General features: G+C 40.5%; 1 protein-coding gene across 14 annotated transcripts in view; it reads left to right on the top strand.

Moving 5' to 3' along the window:
• Positions 1–23,216, top strand: part of MAST4 (microtubule associated serine/threonine kinase family member 4) — a 576,679-nt gene that overhangs the window by 84,412 nt on the left and 469,051 nt on the right. For 2 of the 14 annotated variants that reach the window (XM_073993551.1, XM_073993552.1), the window contains exon 1: positions 9,635–9,804. The exons of the other annotated variants lie outside the window; for them this stretch is intronic. The gene's annotated coding sequence lies outside the window, so the exon portion shown is untranslated. Of the gene's footprint in view, positions 1–9,634; positions 9,805–23,216 lie in introns of those variants that run through there. 14 annotated transcript variants of the gene reach the window in all.

A 23,216-nucleotide genomic window follows, 5' to 3' on the forward strand; every position in this document is an offset into this window, starting at 1 on the left:
GCCACTCCCAGATCCAGAAAATGTTAACAATGTGATGCCACTGCCAAATCCAGAAGGTATTAACCATGTGTTACCACTCCCAAATCCAGAAGGTGTTAACCATGTGATACCACTCCCAAATCCAGAAGGTGTTAACCAGTGTGATACCACTCCCAAATCCAGAAGGTATTAACCATGTGATACCACTCCCAAATCCAGAAGATATTAACCATGTGATACCACTCCCAAATCCAGAAGGTATTAACAATGTGTTACCACTCCCAAATCCAGAAGGTATTAACCAGTGTGATACCACTCCCAAATCCAGAAGGTATTAACCATGTGTTACCACTCCCAAATCCAGAAGGTGTTAACCATGTGATACCACTCCCAAATCCAGAAGGTGTTAACCAGTGTGATACCACTCCCAAATCCAGAAGGTGTTAACCATGTGATACCACTCCCAAATCCAGAAGGTGTTAACCAGTGTGATACCACTCCCAAATCCAGAAGGTATTAACCATGTGATACCACTCCCGAATCCAGAAGGTATTAACCATGTGATACCACTCCCAAATCCAGAAGGTGTTAACAATGTGATGCCACTCCCAAATCCAGAAGGTATTAACAATGTGATGCCACTCCCAAATCCAGCTTTACATTACCTCTCATACCTGGGCTGTGCGTGTGCATACCAAAGGCATTAACTTTGCAAGTTTGTGAAGGAAAAATATATCAGGCTATCAGATTTAGTCTCAAAAGCACTTTTCACAGTGACAGTGTTTCAGAGCTAGAAGAGACCCTTAGAGAGCATTTCCGTTCTCCTTATTTAACAGAGAAAGACCCAGAAATACTAAATGATTTGCCTCAGGCCCTGTAACTTCTAAGCACTTATAAGTAACTGAGTCACAATGTGAATCCAGGTCTCCCAGTACTACTTCTAGATTTGCTTCCCCAGCTGCTGGGCAGGGATGACTTGAGTCAGAGTTTGAGCCAGTGTGGTCCAGGCCACCTGCATCAGATCACCGGGGTCCATTGAGAATGCAGGTTCCTGGGCCCTACTCCAGAGGGACTGAGTCAGCATCCTGGTGGGGGTGACTCGGCAACCTGCATTTGAAACAAACTTCCCAGGTGCCTATCACCACACTGGTGTTGAAAATTGTTGATGGAAGTCCTCAGACTGAACTTGGGCTCTGCCCTTGTTCAGCTGCAGGCTTCTCCCTGAATGTGCTTCTTTGGCCCTAATTCTTTATATTGGTGCTTCTCATACAAAAAGGCACAGCTTGACTGATGAGAGGGCATTGCAGGAGGATCTGGGTGTTTTGGAAATGAACTGTGGTGGGGATAGTGCAGTTAGTGCTTACGCACCTATATCTCTGCTGTCTTCTCTGTCCTCCAAGCTGCCTCTTCATTAAACGACAAACTTATTTTTCATTGTCATTGTTTTTCTGCACATCTTTCCTCTAAGGGGCACTGGGCTCCCCTAGGTAGTTTTAGCATCATAAACTCAAGTTGGGCTCATTTGGGGGGATGGGTGATGATGCCTGGAGCATCAGTTAAGGTGACTGGTTACTCCAGAGAAGGCAGGAGGACTGGACAGCCAGACAGTCTATCGTGTGTGTGTGCTAACTGCTTAAATGTGTACACAGGTGTCCAGGCTTTATTTCACATCATAAACACATGTGCTCCCTGACCTACATGAAGGCATCTAGCTTGGACAGGCCTGCCGCCACTCTCTGGTATGAAGCTTCACATAGAAGTTATAAGGCTGCCCTGTAGGTCAAGACCAAGAGCTGTCGTGAGTGGCCCCACACCCTAGAAATGGATTAGAGTCCACACTTGCCTTTGACTCCTCGGTGCCTGAACTGCAGAGGCACTGAGGTTAATATCATCAGCATTTTCATGAATACAAATTGCAATTTACGTGCCTTCTTGTTTTTAGGAATTCTCAAAGAACAATGTGAGGAATCGCCTAGACATTAAATGTTTTCACACATGAAAGATGCTGTGTCAGTGCTGCTAACAGTGAATTGAGTTCAGAGCAGAGCTGAAATTAAAGGTGGGGTCAGTTGAATTAGGGCTGTGGAGTCAGATCTGCTTTGAATTCTGGGTCTACTGTGTGCCTAGCATTATAACTGGGAAAAGAGGACAGTAGTAGGGACTATCCTTAGAACTGTTATGTTAGATAATGCATAATAGCATCTACTATAGTACCTGGCAAAGAGTAAGGAGAGAAGTGAGCATTATGTATTGTTGCCTTAGAGAGTGCCATTGGTAGCCATCTACTCATCTGAAGAGGTGAAGGGGTAGGGAACAAGTAACTGCATAAGTAAGCGAAGCAGACCATTTTTTTTTCCCCTATGAGAAAGAGGTCTTGCTATGTTGCCCAGGCTGACCTCAGACTCCTGGGCTCATATGATCCTCAGCCTCCTGAGTAGCTGAGACTACAGGCCTATGCCAATGTAGCCCGCTTCATCTGGATTTTAATTCCTCAAAGGCCCATCTTTGAGAAGGCTTTTTGTTGTATTGTAGATGGTTCTTTGGCTGTCCTCTTGGCTGGTGGTAATGGGGAACCCTGGAGAGAATAAAGGGCAAGCAAAGGGGTGGTGGAGCCTTTGGAGGAAAGGGAGACTCACTGGAGCAGTCCTACTCCCAGGGCCTCCCTCCATCAGGGACAACACCCTGAATTTTAGTGTTGGTATGCAGTCCCTTCTGATTCATCAGCATCTACCTCACTGTCCCAAAACATAAGCTCCTCTTACTTTGAGGTCTCATCGCATCATTTTGGCTGCTACATAAAAATTCCTTAATTAAACTTCCAATTCTAAATATGGAGGTTAGTCCTCTGACATCACTTCGTGAGAAGCAAGAATACCATTAAGAGCTAACTCTTGGATGCCCCTTTGCAGTTTACTTACTTTGATTTTTATTCTGGTCCACTGGACTGTTGAATGCTTTCTGCAGGTTGGTGACCCTTTGTATTTAAAAGGTACATGTATTTAAAACATGTAGTGATGTTTCCCAGATTAACCTAGCATTTAGCACCTGACCAGAGGTAGTAAACATCTGTCTCCATAGTGCTGTTCTTACACGTACTGTCCTGTCTTCTCTTAGATGTCTTGCCTTCAAGGCCTTTTCAAGCTAGGATCAAGGTTGATAGTTTACCAAAAGTAATGTAAGATGAAGGTCTCAAAGGTAACTTTGTTGTCATGCTGGCATTCCTGGGGCAGATGTCCCTGAGCAGCCGTGCCTACCTAAAAACCACTCCGGATACATGCAGATGACCTGCCTTGGGGTTGTTAAAATTTGTGTGCCCCCAGAGGATGACCTGAGACTGGGATTTGGTTTGCCCCAGGATAGGTAAGCTAGACCCCTGGGATCCATCCTCCAGCCTGCTTTTCTAGCTTGGAAATAACCAGTAGGCCAAAAATTAAACATCAGTGTTCCCCTTGGTACTATGAGGCAGGCTGATAGATGCTGCAGAGACTGGTATTCCCATCCACCTGGCACCCAAGCGTGTTCTTCAGGATGAAAGAAAAGTTGGAGTGGAGGGCGGGGGATTGTGCTGTGAAAGTAGGTATGACGCCTTAGAAATGACAGTGTCAGATCACACGAGTCATGTGTTTTTCACCATAATCTCTTAGATGTTGGAGAACAAGCTTTGCGGCATTAAGTACTAATGTGGCCATCTATTTTAAAAGACATAGTAGAGTGAGAGGATGTTTAAGGAAGTCAGTGGGTTGTGTTCCTCACTTCTGATGAAAGCTGGGGCAGTGCTTGCTCTGCAGAACCTTTTTAAAACATCTTTCCATCCAAATAGGGCACAGATCTAAGTGGCCCTCTCCCTGCATGGCCATCCCGGCTAGCCTGCCACAGCACTTAAAGACTGACAGTGAAATTGGAGGAAAGGGAGGGAATCTATTGTACAGTTGTTGGAGGGAAAATGTAGTTGCTTCTTTTCTTCCAGCTATACCAGGAGCTTTTTTTCTCTTTTCTTTTTTATGTTCTGTTCTCAAAGAGTACTAGTTAATAATTCACATGCAGTTACCAATTAGGTAGAAATTTCATTCGAAGCTACAGTAGGTTCAATTAAATGTGTTTGGAAATCAGGTGCCTAAATTGCTCTGGAAGAAATCTGAATATTTATGTATACATGCATTGTGAATGTGGGTGTATTTAGGTGCATGTATGTTTTATACATACACATTTGGCTAAAAGTCAGGGTTGAAAACCTGCCTAAAGGGCTAATTGCCAGTTACATGTCTAATTAATCACAGATGTAAGATGTAACCCTTGCTTTGTGGGTTATAAGCAGAGAGATTTTCATTTTCATCCCAGTGTTCCTGGAAAGAGTAATGCTAGTAATTTTGGGGGGCTTACAATGTAAAAGTTGGGGAAAGAGGACGAGGGGTCACTGTCTCAGTTTAGAAATGCTGCAGAGAGCCAGCAGTTGCTGGTTATTGAGTCAGCACCTGCTGCTCAGTGCTTGCGGGAGGTAAAAGGGCGTGATGCTGACTGCCACAATTCTAGTAAGTTTTTCTGGCATAAGAGCAAGAACAAATGGATATCCGGTTGGGCACGAGTATTTGTAAAAAGAATAGCTGGCCAGGTGGGGTGGCTCATGCCTGTAACCCCAGCACTGTGGGAGGCAGAGGCAGGCAGATTGCTTGAGCTCAGGAGTTCAAGACCAGCCTGGGCAACATGACGAAACCCTGTCTCTACAAAAAATACAAAAATTAGCTGGGTGCGGTGGTGCACAGTTGTAGTCCCAACTACTTGGGGAGGCTGAGGTGGGAGGATCGCTTGAGACTGGGAGGCAGTGGTTGCAGTGAGCTGAGATCACACCACTGCACTCCAGCCTGGGTGACAGAGTAAGACCTTGTCTCAAAAAAAAAAAAAAAAAAAAAAAAAAAAACCAAAAAAACAAAAGAAGTCCCAAAAGAATAGCTAAACACACAGTCAAATTAGTTCTTCACAGATGATTTGGTTTATTTTAAAGGATCAGAATATAAAAGAGCTGGAAGAAATTCATAGGGATTAACAAAACATTTGCAGAATTGTTTTAATAGAGACACAGTTGACAATTTTACTTTCTTCCTAGAGAATTTTTTCCTAAAAGAAATCATTGATAAAATAAGGAAAGAAGAAAAAAGTAATTGATCAAACTTGGGAACAAAATTCCCCCACAGAATGGTAGTGGTTAAGTAGATGTTTCATAGAAACAACTAGGTTGACTGTCAGTTTGTCCTTTGAGTCGCTTTGGGGAACCATGTTTAGGAGAGAGCTTATTACCACATCCATTGCTGTAGGAAGAGATGTGCTTTCTACTAAAGTTTGCTTCAGAAGAAAGGGTAATGCTTGATCCTGTCACTTAACATAGAGGTTAAAAATGTGCACTTTAGAGCAGTGGTCCCCAATATTTTCGGCACCAGGAACCAGTTTTGTGGAAGACAGTTTTTCCATGGACTGGGAGGAGGGGTTGTGGGGGATGGTTTCAGAATGAAACTGTTCCACCTCAAATCATTAGGCATTAGATTCTCAAAAGGAGCACACAACCTATGAGAATTTATTGCCACCACTGATCTGACAGGAGGTGGAGTTCAGACGGTAATGCTTGCTCACCTGTTGCTCACCTCCTGCTGTGGGGCTCACTTCCTAACAGGCCATGGACGAGTCTATGGCCTGGGTGTTGTAGACCTCTGCTCTAGAGTCACACCACCCACATTAAAATCTTGGCTCTGACAATATCTTTGTGACCTTAGGGTAGTATTAACCTCTCTAAGCCTCGGTTTCTTTATCGGTAAATGAGGGTAACATTATTCACCTCATAGGTGGCTGTAAGATTAACTGCATTATGTAGAACAGTACCCAACACAATAATCTGTTTAACAAATGTTAACCATTAGTAGTTATTACTACTATTATTATTGTATCATTATGACGGTGTGCACTTCCAAAAGTAGATGAAAAGTTTACAGAAAAGCCTTTCTGAGTAAGCAAACTAAAGAGTCTTAACAAATTTGCTAATTTTGAAATTTAAAAATGGGATCAAAAAACTGCCATGAAACTAAAGCTTAAAGAATTGTTCCTTAACATTACTCAGCCATTCCTCATGAGGACAGGATTTTTCTTCATTAACTCTGCTTCCAGGTTGGCATTTAAAAGTAGCACATTTTCTGGTATCAGGATTCCAATTGGATGCTTCGGATTGGATTGCTTCCTCATTAGCCCATAACCAGCTCTTCCCCTGTGATTCTTCCCTGCCCTCCAACCTACATCATATGCTCTTTTAAAAAATTACTTTGTACATTTCAGTGTCTCCCGGGAGTTGCCCCGCCCCACTGTCTTGTAAGAGTTTGTGAGCTCAGAGGGTAGGAACTGCAGCTTCTACATCTTCGGTATCACCAGATACCTAAGTTGGTGCCATGTACATAAAAGGCATTTATACAAAATTTAAAAATTAAGAGTATAGCCATTGTATGTCGGTATTTAGCTAATTTAAAAAATTTATTTCTAGGGTTTTTCAACTGTTGTCATTTGTAAGACTGAAAGTCAAGTGTGCAAAGAATGTTCTTTTAAAATTTTTTTTCAGTGGATTAGTGGAAATCCTAATTTCAACTAGTTGTTTGATTTTGTAGATTTCTTATTTCTAGCAGCTTTTTTTGTTGTTATTTTAGATTCAGCGGGTATGTGCACAGGTTTGCTACATGGATATATTTTTTAATGGTGAGGTTTGGATTTCTAGTGAACCCATCACCCAAATAGTGAACATTGTACCCAATAGGTAGTTTTTAAACCTTCACCCCCTTCTTTTCCCTCATCCTTATGGGGTCCACAGTATCTGTCATTGCCATCTTTGTACACACCCATTGTTTAGCTCCCATTTATAAATGAGAACATGCAGTATTTGATTTTCTGTTTCTGAGTTATTTCACTTAGGATAAAGGTCTTTGACTCCATCCATGTTGCTGTAAAGGGCGTGATTTCATTCGTTTTTATGGCTGCATAGTATTCCACAGTATGTGTATGTGTGTGTATGTATACATATATACACACATATGTGTGTATGTATACATATATACACATGTGTGCATGTATACATATATAGACATAATGTGTGTGTGTATATATACATGTGTGTATGTATACATATACATATATGTGCATGTATACATATATACATATATGTGTATGTATATGCGTGTGTGTGTGTGTATGCGCCACATTTTCATTATCCAATCAACTGTTGATGGACACTTTGGTTGAATCCATGACTTTGCTATTGTGAATAGTGCTATGATAAACATAAGAGTGCAGGGATCTTTTTGATAAAACAATTTCTTTTCCTTTGAGTAAATACTCAATAGTGGGATTTCTAGCAGCAATTTTATTTTTAAGGATGAAGTTTACCTTAAAAAATGACTTGATGTTAAGTTCAACTGATGTTTTTGTTTGAAGATGATGTGGCAGTTTTTCAGGTGCAGAGGTGTGGCACACAGTGTTAGCTCATGATCAAGTCATTGCATAAGTAGTTGGACTCTCCTTATGTCCAAATCTTATATCCATGAAAATTGTTGAGCATGTTCTCTGTTGGGTAAACCTTTAGCTTGGTTTGGACATTAATATGGACTGGCCCACTCTCCATCTATGGTCATGACAGCTTTTAGATTTGGCTTTTTAGCACAATTCCCAGTAGGTTCACAAGTCTCTGCCTTGGAGCATGTTGATGTCAAGTCTACCAAAACGAATGGCCTGTTTTCCAAGACTGCTGTGCCACACTGGTGTCAACTGGGCATATCAGTAAGGATGCCTGCAGTGATTTGACACGCTCACTCAAATGGATATGAAGTAACCTTAGGAATGTCCTGGCAGTCGTATCTCCTGAAGTGCTGTCTGCATCTGATTCAGTCATATCTCCTGAAGTGCTATATGGAAGTGCTATAATGGTTTCAGACCAAGTTTGGATGAACTGAGCCTTACTGGGCAGGCTAATTTCCACAGTTGCCATTTTGGAGGGCTGAATTCTGCAGAAGTTGAACCAGACGGGGTGACTGGGACCCTGACCTATGTTGAGAAGAGGGTGCTCTCTCTTTATATCTCTTATTCTGTTTCCTTGGACAAGAAAAGTGCCAGTCTTTCCAGAGACTCTCTTGGATCATTGGTGAGTAGAGTGCTATCTTTTTTAGTACTTCTGGAATAAGACAGAGGGAAGTATGATTTCTGTATGGTACCAAATTTACTTAGGGAAAAATGATTTCCATTCTAGTTTCAGTGAGTTCAGGAGCTGAGAGCTAGGGTGACTTTGTGGACTCTTAGGCTATGGGAGGGATGGGGAAGAACTTTGCTTATACCAAGACTGGCTGCTAAAGCCAGTAGGACAGAGCCTGTGAGGACCTTCCCATGGCAGCCCTAATTGTATGTTGAGACCAGGGATGTAGTTAGCTGAAGAGGAACATTATGTGAAATTTAGCTGAAAAGCCCTACATTTACAAGTATGTCTCTACCTCTCCTCATCAGAATAGAACCTCAAAGGGGCTTTTTTCCAAGCTTTTCAATGTTTTTTCTATCCTTAGGAAAAAGTTTTAAAAGGAGGATCTGAGGGTCTCTTAGTAACAATGTCTTCAGTGTCAGTAAATGTCTTGCTTAAACAGTTCCTTTTTTTGCAATTTAAGCTTTAGTGAAAATTAAAACAGTGGGTTACTTTGATCTTTAGAAAATTTCTTCATATTTGTGAAGACCATTAATTGGCACTTAATATTCTTGTCTTCAGGCTATCTGACTTCATGTTGCTTTATCATTCTATCTTCTGAAACATCTTATGAGCTCTTAGAAGAGAGACCAGGGTCAGGTGCAATCTCTACTGTCCCTTAATCAGAGTTTCTTCAAATCCAGGAAGAGGAGAAGATTTATTTCCTTGGAGTACTCACTTAAACTGAGCCCTCATCCACAATTTAGTGCTTTTGCCTACTCTTGTCATTCCTGTCTATTGGCTTTTATCGTTTTTACGTGAGCGTTTCCCTTCCCAGGTGTTTCTCTTTCTCTTACTTTGCTTTCCTTCCTAAACCTACCAGCACTCTGTCTTCCCTGTTAAACTTCAGCCCACTGCCTTGTTGTTTATTTGACCTACCTTGATCTGAAATATCCAGTGACTTTGAAAGTCATTTGGAGTTCTAAGCCTGCCCTTGTCCAGTGTACGCTGGTTACCTTTTGGAGTTTGTCTGTCCCCAGAGTTGATAAATAACATCTCCAGTGACTATGTAACTTTAACTCAGCATTTCTGAATAAACCATTTACTGTTTACCCCAACAGTCATTAAAATGTACAGTGCCTGGGAGTGTGTTGCACAGTGCTGACCATATGGAAAGCGTAAGGAGTGTGAGAAGGTGATGCCATCTGCAGTTATATTTTTTGAGTATCCTGCTAAACCTACTGAGTAGTAGTAACCATAGGTCTTTTGGGCTTTTTTCCCACATGAATTGGGCACACCTAGACTTGGCCTCCTCTATTGGAAAGCTGTAAGTGTATCATAGGCCGTGCTGTGGAAATTTTGAACAGCTAGAATCCTTTCAGTTGCATTAATCACCATAAGTAATGATTAATCTGTGTGAGACGATGGAAAAGCTCTGACTTAGGGAAACTCCACTCCCATTCCCTCACTCAATGGGCATGTGAGCTTGGACAAGTCATTAGCTTTTTATATCTCAGTTTTGTCATTCAGCAAATAAGAACCACCATACTTGCCTTGTTTGCTGCAGAGAATTGTTAATTTGAGGGTCAAATAATGACTGTAGAAGCACTTGAAGAACTTTGGAGACTTTTGTCAGGGTAAGATATTATGTGTTGCTATTTAATAAGTATTATAGGATTCTGAAATCTGGGAAGGGGATTAATTTATATGCTTCTCTTATTTTAGAAACTCCACAACCCTTATTGAGGAATTGCCGAAGTTTGTTTTCATTGTCCAGGATTAGAAAGGGCTTGTTGTATTTTTCTTCTAGTTATTGCTTCCCAGCCATGGGCTAAAATTTCAAATGCCACTGGCTAGCAGTTTTTGGAAGATTTTCAACTCCCTTTTCTTCAAATACAAGAATGTTCTCAATGACCCTTATGTTCCTTTCTCTTCCCTTGATTACAGTCACTTCATCCAAGCAGTTCTAGCCTTTCTTCAGATACTTGTTTTTAGTTCTGAGAGAAAAAAAAAAAAAGAACAGTCATTTAAAGAACTTATCCAGCACTGTTGAAAAATTGAGGAGGTGATTTTTAAGAGAGCCAGAGCAGTGGAAGTTTTGGTAAAGGTGTCATCTGTACTTTGATAACCTCATTCCTGTTTTTCTGGAATATGAATGTGTTCACTGGCGATTCTGCTGACGGCACCTTTACAGGGGTGGCTACTCTTTTCTCCAGCGATAGGTGTCCTGTGGGTCATCTTGAAGTAGAATGTTGATAATTGCTTTCAATTTTAGACTGGTAAATAAGAATTGGGCATTTGAATTTCAGTATACTCACTGTGTAACTGCTATTGAGTATGCTTTAAGTGACCTATAATACTGATTCATTTAACTTTGTTTTATCATCCTAATAACTCTTAGAATGACAATAACTTAGGTTAGCCACTTTCCTAGGGTTCTAAAACCAAGTAAATGGTGGAGCTGGAATTGCTGTTGTTGTCAGTCATTAGACTAGATAGGTTTTCTTCTTCCTACAAATTTTATCTACTAAAAAATTTTGAAAAAAGATGTTTTTCTATGGGAAAAATCAGGAATGTCAGATCCCTTTGGAGATGGTTTATTAAGAATTCATTACCTTTTCAGTACCTATTGGTTATGATAGCTTAATTTTAAATTACTACTTTTTCAAGTGTCTTAACTCCCCTAGGATTTTTGCCAACTCCAAAGGAATATCTCATATGACATTAATGCCATTTTTTGATGTGCAAAGACTAAATTGAGTAAAACACTTTTCAGAGTAGATGGATTACAGTAAATAAAATGGCTACATAAAAAATGAACTTGGTGTCCGTTTAGGTTCCTATAACAGAATGCTATAGACTGGGTGACTTATAAACAACAGAAAATTTATTTTCCACAATTGTGGAGGTTGGGAAGTTCAAGTTAAGGTGCCAGCAGATTCAGCGTCTTGTTAGGGCCCACGTTCTGGTTCATGGATGGCTGACTTCTTGCTGTGTCACCTGGTGGAAGGGGCAAGGGACCTCCCTGAGATATCTTTTATAAGGGCATTAATCCTATTGTGAGAGGATCTGCTTTCATGACCCAATCCCCCCCTCCACAAAGTCCTGCCTCCTAATACTGTCACATTGGAGGTTAGGATTTCAATATGAATTTTGGCAGAACACAGACATTCAGTCTATTGTTCTTAGTAATGACCATCTCTTCATTCTCTATGGTAATGATTTTGAGTGTCCTAGGCTGAGAGTTTATTAAGAATTTACAGTGAATGCTGCACAATTTTATTTTGACTCTCTCCAGGGCAAGCATTTTACATGTGTATGTATAAAAATTATAGGAACCCAAGGATATATATAAAAAGTCTCCAGTGAAAGTCATCTTTTGTTTTTGTGTAGCCGTGAAAGATGCTAAAAGTTACACTGCACTCTCAGGTATGTTATATGAAGTATGCTTCTTGCATTTTTGCACTCTCTCTCGCACTCACGCTTGTGTGCTCTGTGTCTCTTAGTTAGGTGTTCAATCGCATGGTAAGAGAAACATCCCAAGAGTTGCAAGAACATTTAACCTCAGTTCTAACTTCACTGGGCCTGAGGCTTGAGCACACTTATTCTTTTTGTTGCTTTTCTGTATCCGCTGTCTTCCTATATAAGCTCTTTTGTGCTCATATTTTGCTCTTTGTTCAAATCCACGTCTCTTTTGATGAGTCTCTCCTCTCTCTCTGTTTTTTTTTTTTTTTTTTAACCTTATTGTAGGGCTTTCCTGATTCACATAGGCTAGACCCAGCTTGGGGAATAGCCCTGGTTCATCTCCCAGTGATGGAAGATGAACATGGGCTATTCTGCAAGCTGGGCTTCCATCCTTTGAATATTTGAGGCAATAGGTGTTCCACCATCAGAACACTTAAGCTAGTCTTTTACTTCTGCAGTGGACTCATTAAATCATTTTGCTAGGGATCCTAATATAGAACACAACCAACTTGTTTGCATATCATTTATCACCTTTTGATTCCCTTACCGTTCTGCAGTCATCCCATTGTGAGGGCTCTGGTCAGAGCTCTGGTCTAACTCATTGCTGACTTTCTTGCTATGTCCTCACTTGGTGGAAGGGGCAAGGGAGTATGTATTCCAGTGTGCTTTGAAGTAGTAGGTCGGTGGTAACTGTCAGCCATCTAAGAAGAAAAGAGAAGGAGTGTGCTTACACAGTCGTCTGTCAGTTGAATAATGAAATCTATTGCTCATGTAAAGATATTTCTCTGATTTTAAAATTTGTTGGTTATTTTTTTTTTTTGCTTCACTAACATGCTTCCAGGTGAACTGTAACAATGAATATCCACAATAGTACAAAGGTTACAAAATTTTACAAGATATTTTCTAGGGATCAGCAGGTCTCTTGCTCTATTTAATATGTTATTGGAACTGAAAATTTGAAAGTCTGAATTTAGCAGCCAATCCCCTGGGAACACGTTACTAATGTTTCTTGTCATGCTTTGCCTTGCTTTCAACAAGTCATTAAAGATCAGTGTTGTAATCACGTGAATTATAAATGTTTTACAAATGTTGACTGCATTTCATACAGTTTACATTTGTAAGGCATCTAAAAAAAATCTAAGAATAAAATATTCCAAAAAGTGTGGAAGTTTTCTAGGTATAACAAAAGCTGCAAAGTAAAGACTTTATTATTTATCTTTGTATTCTTTTAGTAAGTTAAGCTCTTTTGGAAAACCATGATTTGGAAATGAAATTGTTGAACTACCAAGTGTGTGTTTTATTTTCACTTCACCACAAGAAAATGAAAGAAATGCATTTGCCACAATTCACTAACAAGATGAGCAAGATGTGATTTTAGGAAGATTTATTAAATGCCTACTATTATGAAACAATGCTAGATGCTATCAAATGTCTTAAGATTATAAAACAAAGTGCTAGATGCTACCAAATCTCTTAAGATTATTAAACAGTGCTAGAGGCTATCAAATGTCTTAAGATTACAAAACAAAGTGCTAGATGCTATCAAATCTCTTAAGATGTGGTCCTTACTCTCCTAGAATTTTTAATCTAGATGGGGTGCCTTTAGAGAACAAGAAAACTATAAGTGTACAAATGTGGAAAGAGAAACAAGCTATCAAGTACTTTGGGAGGAGTAGGAAGTTCTTATCCAAAGTCGTGGTGATCACACAAAAAAAGCTTTATACAAGGGGAGGGATTTGTTCCAACATTGAAGTATGGAAAAGGCTTAGGTAGCTAAGGATAGAATATTTTAGGCAAAGGGAATGGTACATGAACATACTTGAGGGGAAAACTCAAGCTAGATTTAAGTTGGCTAGACTAGAGGCTTACAGAGAAGATTAAGTTCAAATTCACGGTGGCTGGGACTGATTTTCAAGATGGACTAAGCTTCAGAATCGTCAGGGAGCACATTGAAAGAATAAGATACACAGGACCCACCCTGGACATCTTGAATTTGAATTTCTTGGAATAGAGCCTGGAGCTTGGGTGTTTTTTCAAAAGTTCCCCAGCTGAGTCTGAGGTGTGGGCCTGTCTGAGAACCATGCCACTGGCATGAGAAGCCAGTAAAAGTGTGCTGAAGGTCCACCCCTTTCAGTGATTTCTGGCAGCCAAGAGTCCCTCTCCCTTAGCTCGTATAAGTCAGCTTAGAAGTGGGGAGGTATTCTCCCTGCTGCTGTTGCCATTTCCAAGCTGCTGTTCTTTCTCATTTTAAAATTTGTATTCCTCTAATGATCAGTGATGTTGACCTTTTTTTTTTTTCTTCTTTTCTTTTTTTGAGATGGGAGTCTCACTCTGTTGACCAGGCCAGAGTGCAGTGGCGCGATCTCGGCTCACTGCAACCTCTGCCTCCTGGGTTCAAGTGATTCTCCTGCCTCAACCTCCTGAGTAGCTGGGACTACAGGCGTGTGCCACCATGCCCAGCTATTTTTGTATTTTTAGTAGAGATGGGGTTTCACCATGTTGGCCAGGCTGGTCTTGAACTCCTGATTTCGGGTGATCCACCTGCCTCGACCTTCCAAAGTGATGGGATTACAGGTGTGAGCCACTGTGCCCAGCCAATCTTGAGCTTTTTGTCATGTTTGCTGGCTGCATAAATGTCTTATTTTGAGAAATGTCCATGTCCTTTGCTCATTTTTAATGGCTTTTTTTTTCTTGTAAATTGTTGAAGTTCCTTGTAGATTCTGAATATTAGACCTTTGTTGGATAGATTGCAAAAATTTTCTCCCATTCTGTAGCTTGTCTGTTCACTCTGATGGTAGTTTCTTTTGCTGTGGAGAAGCTTTTTAGTTTAATTAGGTCCCTTTTGTCAATTTTTGCTTTTGTTGCAATTGCTTTTAATGCTTTTGTCATGAAATCTTTGCCCGTGCCTATGTCCTGAATGGCATTGTCTAGATTTTCTTCTAGTGTTTTTATAGTTTTGCGTTTTATATTTAAGTCTTTAATCCATCTTGAGTTAATTGTCTAAGATGTAAGGAAGGGGTTCAGTTTTAATTTTCTGCATATGGTTAGCCAGTTTTCCCAGCACCATTTTTAAATAGGGAATCCTTTCCCCATTGCTTGTTTTTGTAAGGTTTGCCAAAGAACAGATGGTTGTAGATGTGCAGTCTTGTTTCTGAGACCCCTATTCTGTTCCATTGGTCTGTGTGTCTGTTTTTGTACCAGTACTATGCTGTTTTGGTAACTGTCACCTTGTAGTATAGTTTGAAGTCAGGTAGCATGATGCCTCTGTCTTTGTTCTTTTTGCTTAGGATTGTCTTGGCTATATGGGCTCTTTTTTGGTTCCATATGAATTTCAAAGTAGTTTTTTTCTAATTATGTGAAGAATATCAATGGTAGTTTAATGTGAATAGCATTGAATCTGTAAATTACTTTGGGCAGTCTGGCCATTTTCATGATATTGATTCTCCCAAACCACAATGAGATACCATCTCACGCTAGTCAGAATGGTGATTATTAAAAAGTCAAGAAACAACAGATGCTGGCAAGGCTGTGGAGAAATAGGAATGCTTTTACACTATTGGTGGGGATGTAAATTAGTTCAACTATTGTGGAAGACATTGTGGCAATTCTTCGAAGACCTAGAACCAGAAATATCATTTGACCTAGCAATCCCATTATCAGTTATATGCCCAAAGGAATATAAATCATTCTGTTATAAAGATACATGCACACATATGTTTATTGCGGTACTATTCACAATTGCAAAGACATGGAATCAACCCAAATGCCCATCAATGATAGAATGGATAAAGAAAATGTGGTACGTATACACCATGGAATACTATGCAGCCATAAAAAGGAATGAGATCATGTTCTTTGCATGGATGGAGGTGGAAGCCATTATCCTCAGCAACTAACACAGGAACAGAAAACCAAACACTGCATATTCTCACTTATAAGTGGGAGCTGAACAATGAGAACACATGGGGATAAGGAGGGGAAAAACACACACTGGGGCCTGTCACAGTGGGGAGTGGGAGGAGGGAGAGCACCAGGATAAATAGCTAAAGTATGCAGGGCTTAATACTTAGGTGATGGATTGATAGGTGCAGCAAACCACCATAACACACATTTGCCTATGTAACAAACCTACATGTCCTCCACGTGTATCCCAGAACTTAAAAAAAACAAAAAACAAAAAAACAAAACAAACAAAAAAAACTGTACTCATTGAAGTACTTGTCTTTAGGCTTTAGCACCTCCTACAGGCTTTAGCATCAACCTCCTAGTCACACCCACTCATTCACTGATGTCATTCCTTCCTCCTTCACCTTCTACCCCTTTTCCTGAATACTTCTATCATTCTCATAACTTGAGCATCAACATGATGGTCAAGTCAACATTCTGACCTCTCTGATGCTTGGCTTCCTCAGTTCAACTGTTTTCTTCTCCCAACTTCAGCTGCACCCATGCATTCGTGGCCACACTCTGTGCTAGCAATTGGTTCTCAAAGTGTGATGGGTCACCCACTGGATCCTTTCAAGAATCTGCAAGATTAAAATTGTTTTTATTATAATACCAAGACATCATCTGCAGTTTTTTTTACTACATTTACATTTGCACTGATGGGCAAAAGTAATGGTGAGTAAAATTGCTAGCACTCTAGTGTCCAACAACAGTACTAGCAGTTATTGTATCCTTTTGTCACTCACTTGCAGTAAATAATGACACTTTCACTTAATATCCTGATGAAGCAGTAAAAAAAAAAAAAAATCTTACTTTTATTGTATCTCAACCCTTGAGAGTACTTTAAAAAAATATTCTGTGTGAAGAAATGGGAAGTATGCAGACAGCATTTCTGCACAATGAAACATGGTTGTCTCAAGGAAAAGCTCTTGTGCGATTGGTGGACAGACTATGGTTATCAGATGTAGACATTTGGCAGACATTTTCTTGAATGGAAAGAAGTCAGCTTCTCACTTCAAGGAAAACAACTGTATTTGTTGCCAGTGATTTTAAGTCTTCAAGTGAAAATTAGAATTTTGGAAAACTTATATCCGCTACCCTGAACTTGAGAGCTTCCCAATATTTAAATACTTTTTCATGTGTCTGTTTTTGGAACATCTGTATAACTTAGGGAACCAGTATTTTCCAAATGTCTGATGTACGATGTTTCAAAATTATGCATGGATAAAAGATCCATTCAAAATGCAAGTAGACTAATACGTTAATGATATGGAAAACAGAAAGTTCATTGATATGATTGCAAATTTTAATTACAAATAACCTGTAAGAAACTAGCACTTGTTGAGTTTTAGTGTAGTGTTGAAGAATATCCACAATTATCTGAAAGTCTGTTACAATAGTCCTTACTTCTTGCAACCACATGTACCTGTGCAAGGGCAAATTTTCTTCAGGCGGTTGAACCAAAATAAGATACCACAATAGATTGAGTGCAGAAGCAGATATGAGATTGCAGCTGTCTTTTAAGCTGGACATACAAGAGATTTACAAAAAGGTAAAAACAATGGCACTCTTTCACCACTTTTTGAATATAGTTATTTGTTCATAAGGATATTACTTTTGCTGACATGTAATAGATTTATTTTTAAAATAATTATTGTTATTCTCTGGTGCTTGAATCAGGGTGAACTAATATTTTTAAAATGTCTGCTTTAATTTCTAATATGGTAAATATCAACAGATATAATCACAAGAATTTATCATAGATATGACACCTAATAACATTTATGAGTACGATGGGGGCCCGAAACCAAAGTCTTCAGGAATAGCTGCTGTCCTAAGCTAAGTGAACACCCATAAACTACAGCACCTCCCAACTCGATTCCCAACATTCCATGACCCAACCATTGCTTTCTATCGTTCCACTTGTGTGTACTTCATTTCTCCTTGGGAACCTCTGCTTCAGTGGTTCTACTTGTTTCGCTATCCACCACCCATCTCGTGGCCTGGCTTCCCTCCTAACCCAGTTTAGAGTATGTAGTCTGGACTCCTGCAAAATCCCTTGCCTCTCCCTTGCCTGATGGACTGGGCTTAACACACTTCTGACTTTGTAAATCCATGCACCCCCACTTTCAGTTGCCACAGCTGAGTATCCTGGAGACAGCTGAGTAATCAGTCTCACTGGTGTAACCTCAGCTCTGCTGTCCCATCTTACTCATTCTCATTCCCTCTTCTCTCCTTGTCTCAACCCTACTCTCAGCTGCCTTACCCACCCCTTTCTATCAATCCCCACTCCTGCTCCCTCCCTTCTTAGGCTACTGTGTCCCTATCTGTTCCTGACTCTCCTCTCCCCTTGATGGCTGCTTTTTCTCTATCTCTTTTACAGGTACCTCTTTCTCTGCCAAGTCTACAGAGGTTGGAGTAGTTTGAGGTTTTATCCTTGGCTCTCTCCTCCATCTAGACATTTGCTTTAAGTGATGCAGCTATCCAGCCCTCAACTCTAAATACCGCCTGTAAGGAGTGTCTCCTGTACCTCTGGCTCCAGCACTGTTCTCTCACAGGATCTCCAGATTCCTGGTCCATCTGTCTGCCTGGCGTCTCCACTTGGATATCTGCTGGGCATCCTAGTAAGCATGACAGAGCTTTTTCTCCCCATCTGATAAATGGCACCACAACATACCCTTAGACTCCCAAGATGTGAATTGTTCTTCATTCCCCTAGTATTCTTCACATCCTCCACACAAGTTCTGTGAGTTCTGTGGCCACTGCCTTTAAGCTCTCCCTCCTTTTGGGGGACACCCCTGTTCTCACTTGAACTCTTGGACTTCCTTGGTCTCTCCGCTTCCACTTTTACCTCCCTATAGTCCAATCTCTGTCTGTCAGCTTTTATCTCATTTAAAGTATAAACCAGTTTACATCATTTCTCTGCTTAAAATCTACTGATGGCATCTTAGTACAACTAGGATACTAGTTTACCACCTCCAGGCCCTATGTGATCCAGTCCCCATCTTCCACTCTGACCCTCCCTCCAGCACAGTCTTCCCCAGCCACATTGGTCCTCCGTCTTCCTTGCTGGTATCCTGTACTCATCTCAGAGTCTTTGGGTTTGCTGTTATTTCTTCCTCAAATGTTCCCTTCCTTAGATCTTACAGCCACACCATCTTATCATTTCATTCTCAGTCAAATGTGACCTTTCTCAGAAGTTTCCTGACTGCCCCAGCAGCACACCCTCCCTCAAGCCCTGGAATTCTTTAGCACATTGCCCTATTTTATTTTTTCTTCAGAGAACTGCAGGCCCTAAGGGGTGGAACTGTTTTTGTTGATGTTCATCCATTTCACTTTGAGCAGAAGTTCCAGAGGGATTTTTTCTTAGTCACCAATCCATTAATATTGTTTTTCTCATGGAACCAACCCAAATGCCCATCAATGATAGACTGGTTAAAGAAAATACGGTACATATATATCATGGAATACTATGCAGCCACGAAAAGGAATGAGATCATGTCCTTTGTAGAGTCATGGATGAAGCTGGAAACCATAATTCTCAGCAAACTAACACAGGAACAGAAAACCAAACACCGCATGTTCTCACTCATAAATGGGAGCTGAACAATGAGAACACATAGACACAGGGAGGGGAACAACACCAGGGCCTGTCGGTGGGGTGGGGGTGGGGCAAAGGGAGGGAGAACATCAGGATAAATAGCTAATGCATGCGGGACTTAATACCTAGGTGATGGGTTGATGGGTGCAGCAAACCACCATGGCACACGTTTGCTTATGTAACAAACCTGCACGGTCTGCACATGTATCCTGGAACTTAAAAAAAACCAAAACTCTTTGTCTCATAGTAGGTGTACAACACATTTTTCTTGCATGAATGAATCAATTATTAACAGTGCAGCTGTGATTGTGAAACTAGATGTATGATAGAAACTGCATGGTTGCTGTTACAGACATTTGTGGTGTTGACGGCAGCCCAGTGTCTTCTGCTCTGTGGCTTTGCCTCTATCTCCCTCCTCTCCTCCCTTGAGGCATAATAAGGGTTTTATGGCCAAAATGGAAACTGATAATTTTGTTTCCTCTGTTGACAGCAAAGAGAATAATTAACTGTAGTTTGAAAAGCAGAATTACATTACCTTTGCATTTCTTAGCAAGGTATTTTATAGAAATGATTCTATTATTTCATGATGGAAAATTGTGATGATTTATCATTCCATTGTAACCCCATACAAATTTTTGTTCTCTTTTTTTTTTCGTATTCAAAATATCTTTAATCTTGGTAAAATCCTTTAAGCCTTAAATTTCGATATGATATGCTTTAATGTTTTGAATTTTATGTTAACCTTGTGTGTGTGTATGTGTGTGTGTGTGTGTGTGTGTGTGTTTTGAGATGGAGCCTCACTCTGTCACACAGGCTGGAGTGCAGTGGCGCAATCTTGGCTCACTGCAAGCTCTGCCTCCCAGGTTCATGCCATTCTCCTGCCTCAGCCTCCCAAGTAGTTGGGACTACAGGTGCCCACCACCACGCCCGGCTAATTTTTTGTATTTTTAGAAGAGACGGGGTTTCACCGTGTTAGCCAGGATGGTCTTGATCTCCTGACCTCATGATCCACCCATCTCGGCCTCCCAAAGTGCTGGGATTACAGGCGTGAGCCACTGGGCCCGGCTGACTATGTTAGCCTTTTTAGAACTTGTTAAAATTAGGTAGACTATCAGAATTTTATAAGCTACAAAGTCACACAGAAACAGAAAAACATTGCCTATTGGAAGCCTTTATTAATGGTTAAAACATTTGCTACTTTTAAAAAACTTCCCAGTGCAATGCTCCTGTGGACCATTTAACAGTTTAAACCATTTAAAAGTATGGCTTTTAGTCAGTTTTTCCCAAAGACTCTCCTGCATGGATGTATATCTTCTCCAAGTGACCTTTTGACTGAATATTCACCTGTTATGATGTGATGCAAAACTGACTGGGCCGGGTGCAGTGGCTCATGCCTGTAATCCCAGCACTTTGGGAGGCCAAGGCGGGTGGATTGCCTGAGGTCAGGAGTTCAAGACCAGCCTGGCCAACATGGCAAAACCCCATCTCTACTAAAAATATGAAAACTAGCCGGGCTAGTGGTAGTGGGCACCTGTAATTCCAGCTAACTGGGAGGCTGAGGCACAAGAATTGCTTGAACCCAGGAGGCAGAGGTTGCAGTGAGCTGAGATCATGCCATTGCACTCCAGCCTGGGCAGCAGAGTGAGACTCCGTCTCTCAAACAAAACAAAACAAAACAAAAACAAAAAGCAACAGCTGACTCTGAGCAAGTCCTTTCTCTGTATGGAAATGAGGCTGTGAGATTAAAAAAAATGTAGATACATCACTGTATTAGAACTTCTGGATAACACATTCAAGTGTCCTTTTATTTGTATAAAATGGATTGCTTATGGCTCTTTAGATCTTTTAATATTAATATACTGAGATCATCTTGGGAATTATTTAAGACTGATTTGCAAATATGTTTTTAATCTTTTGCATTGCTTTATAAGTTCTATTTACATTTCCTAATAAAGCACATTTATTAATCATGAATATAATCATTAATATAATTAATTACGAAAATAATTATTGTTGTCATTACTATTTTATTGAAGTCATTACTAGTGCATTTTTGAACCTGTTTCAACAAATCATGATTAATTAAGGTTTGCATTCTGGGAAGTGACCAAAACTTGAGTGTTTCTCTTTATAGGTTGTATGGCATGCAGTGATTCCCAAGACCTTTGAGATAAATCATACAACTTGCTTTTTAATGAATTTACTATAAATACGTTTTCAGAGATTATGGAACTGCTACTCAATGTCTTATAGTACCCCGCTGTGTTTTCTTTGTTGCTCTGCCTGGTTCTTTGTAATTAGTAAGGTGCGTCCCCGTGTCTCTCCTCACAGAGAGGGATCTGTAGCTCTTATGTCTAATTTTCTCTTTCACTTCCTTGCTTATCTGTATTTCAAGCCTAGATGTGTTTACCTGTCTAGTTTTTGTGGTACATTAGGCCTTAGTTTTCTGATGTAGCACATTGAGTTTCTCAAGAGTTCAAAGCCATTACTATTTGAATTTGGATGCTTCTTTAGTTAAGTCTTCATTTCAAAGATTACTTTTTCTGTTTTCTGAACTTGGTTTTCTGTAAACACAACATAAATCATGGAAAAAGTAGTGCATTTGAAATAAAAAATAAGGTCAGGTCCTGATGCTGGAATTTAACTGCCTTGAGCGAGTTGCTTAAGCTTTTTTAACCTTCATCTGTTCTTTTATCAAATGGAAGTGGTGATCATATCAACCTTACAGGTTATAGGGTTTTTTTCTTTTTAAATGAAAATTCCCTATGAGAATTAGTTTTCACCTTTTAGAGAACTCTACTTTACCTAAAAACCTGAACTTTGCAAGTTAAAAACTTTAGAAAATTAAATTCATATACAGTTCAAAATATACTAGACTTTTACATTCACTTTTGTCTCTATTCTTGTTACTGAAAAAATATTTTTCCCTGTGGAAGTGTTTTGGGATATAATAGCTTTTGCTCAGATAATTGTGAGTCTTCAATGAGTGCTACTCCCAGGAGCAGACTTCGAAGTTTCATGATAGAAAAAGTCTCTAATGTTGATTGACTCCTTGGCCCTTTCCTCTTTCTCCCATCAGGGACGGGAGCATTGGCTGCTGGGTCTCCTGGCCCAGGAGTGGGTAACTGCCTTATGGCAGAGCAGAGGATCCTCATCCCAGTGGTCCCTTGACTGCCATGGAGTTCACTCTTGTTTTTATTCACTTACTACCAACAATTATTTATTTGGAACTTTCTATGGGCAGGCTGCATTCCACGCTCTGAAGATAGTCTTTCCTCTCATGGAGCTGACATTAGGGGTAGAGGGAATGTGGAGATGGACAACACAGAAATAGTTACGTTATGTCAGTTGTCCAGTGGTGTGCTAAGATAAAAATAAAGCAGGGTAGGAGGGCCATGGATGGATGCTGTGCGTGTATGTGGGGAGTGATATTTTAGATAAGTTGGTCAGAGAAGGCCTTTTGGTTAGGGTAACATTTGGGTAGAGGCCAGAATGAAATGAGACAGCCAACTTTTAAGGGAATCTGCAGCAGGAGGCTTCCAGGCAGAGAAGCAGCAAGTGCAAAGACCCTGAGGCAGGACTGTGTTTGAAGATAAAGAGGTGAGTGTGGCTGGAGCAGAACAGGCAAGAAAGGAAGGACAGGTTGACAGAGGAAATCAGAAAGTTACCAGAGACCTAATCAGGTAGGACCTTGAGGCCACTGTTAAGTCTTGGCCTTTTGTAATGAGTGAATGCAAAACCACTGGACGGTTTCAGTGTGAGGAGTAACATAATTCAACTTAAAGTTCTGAGAGGATCACTCTGGCTGCTGTGTTGAGAATAGACCATAGGAAAGTAGGTGGAAGCGGGGAGATCAGTGAAGATGCCCTTGTAGGAGTTCAGAAGGGGGATGACAATGGCTTTACAAGGAAGTGACCAGATGTGACCAGAACCTGGACCTATTTGAAGGGTGGGCCTATCAGGATTCGTTATGGATTAAATGCACATCCTTGTGGCTCCCTGACAAGGTGGCTGGCATAGCACTGCTAGTGCATTCTC

Source organism: Macaca fascicularis, chromosome 6 (assembly GCF_037993035.2).
Source record: "Macaca fascicularis isolate 582-1 chromosome 6, T2T-MFA8v1.1".
Taxonomy (NCBI): Eukaryota; Metazoa; Chordata; class Mammalia; order Primates; family Cercopithecidae; genus Macaca; species Macaca fascicularis.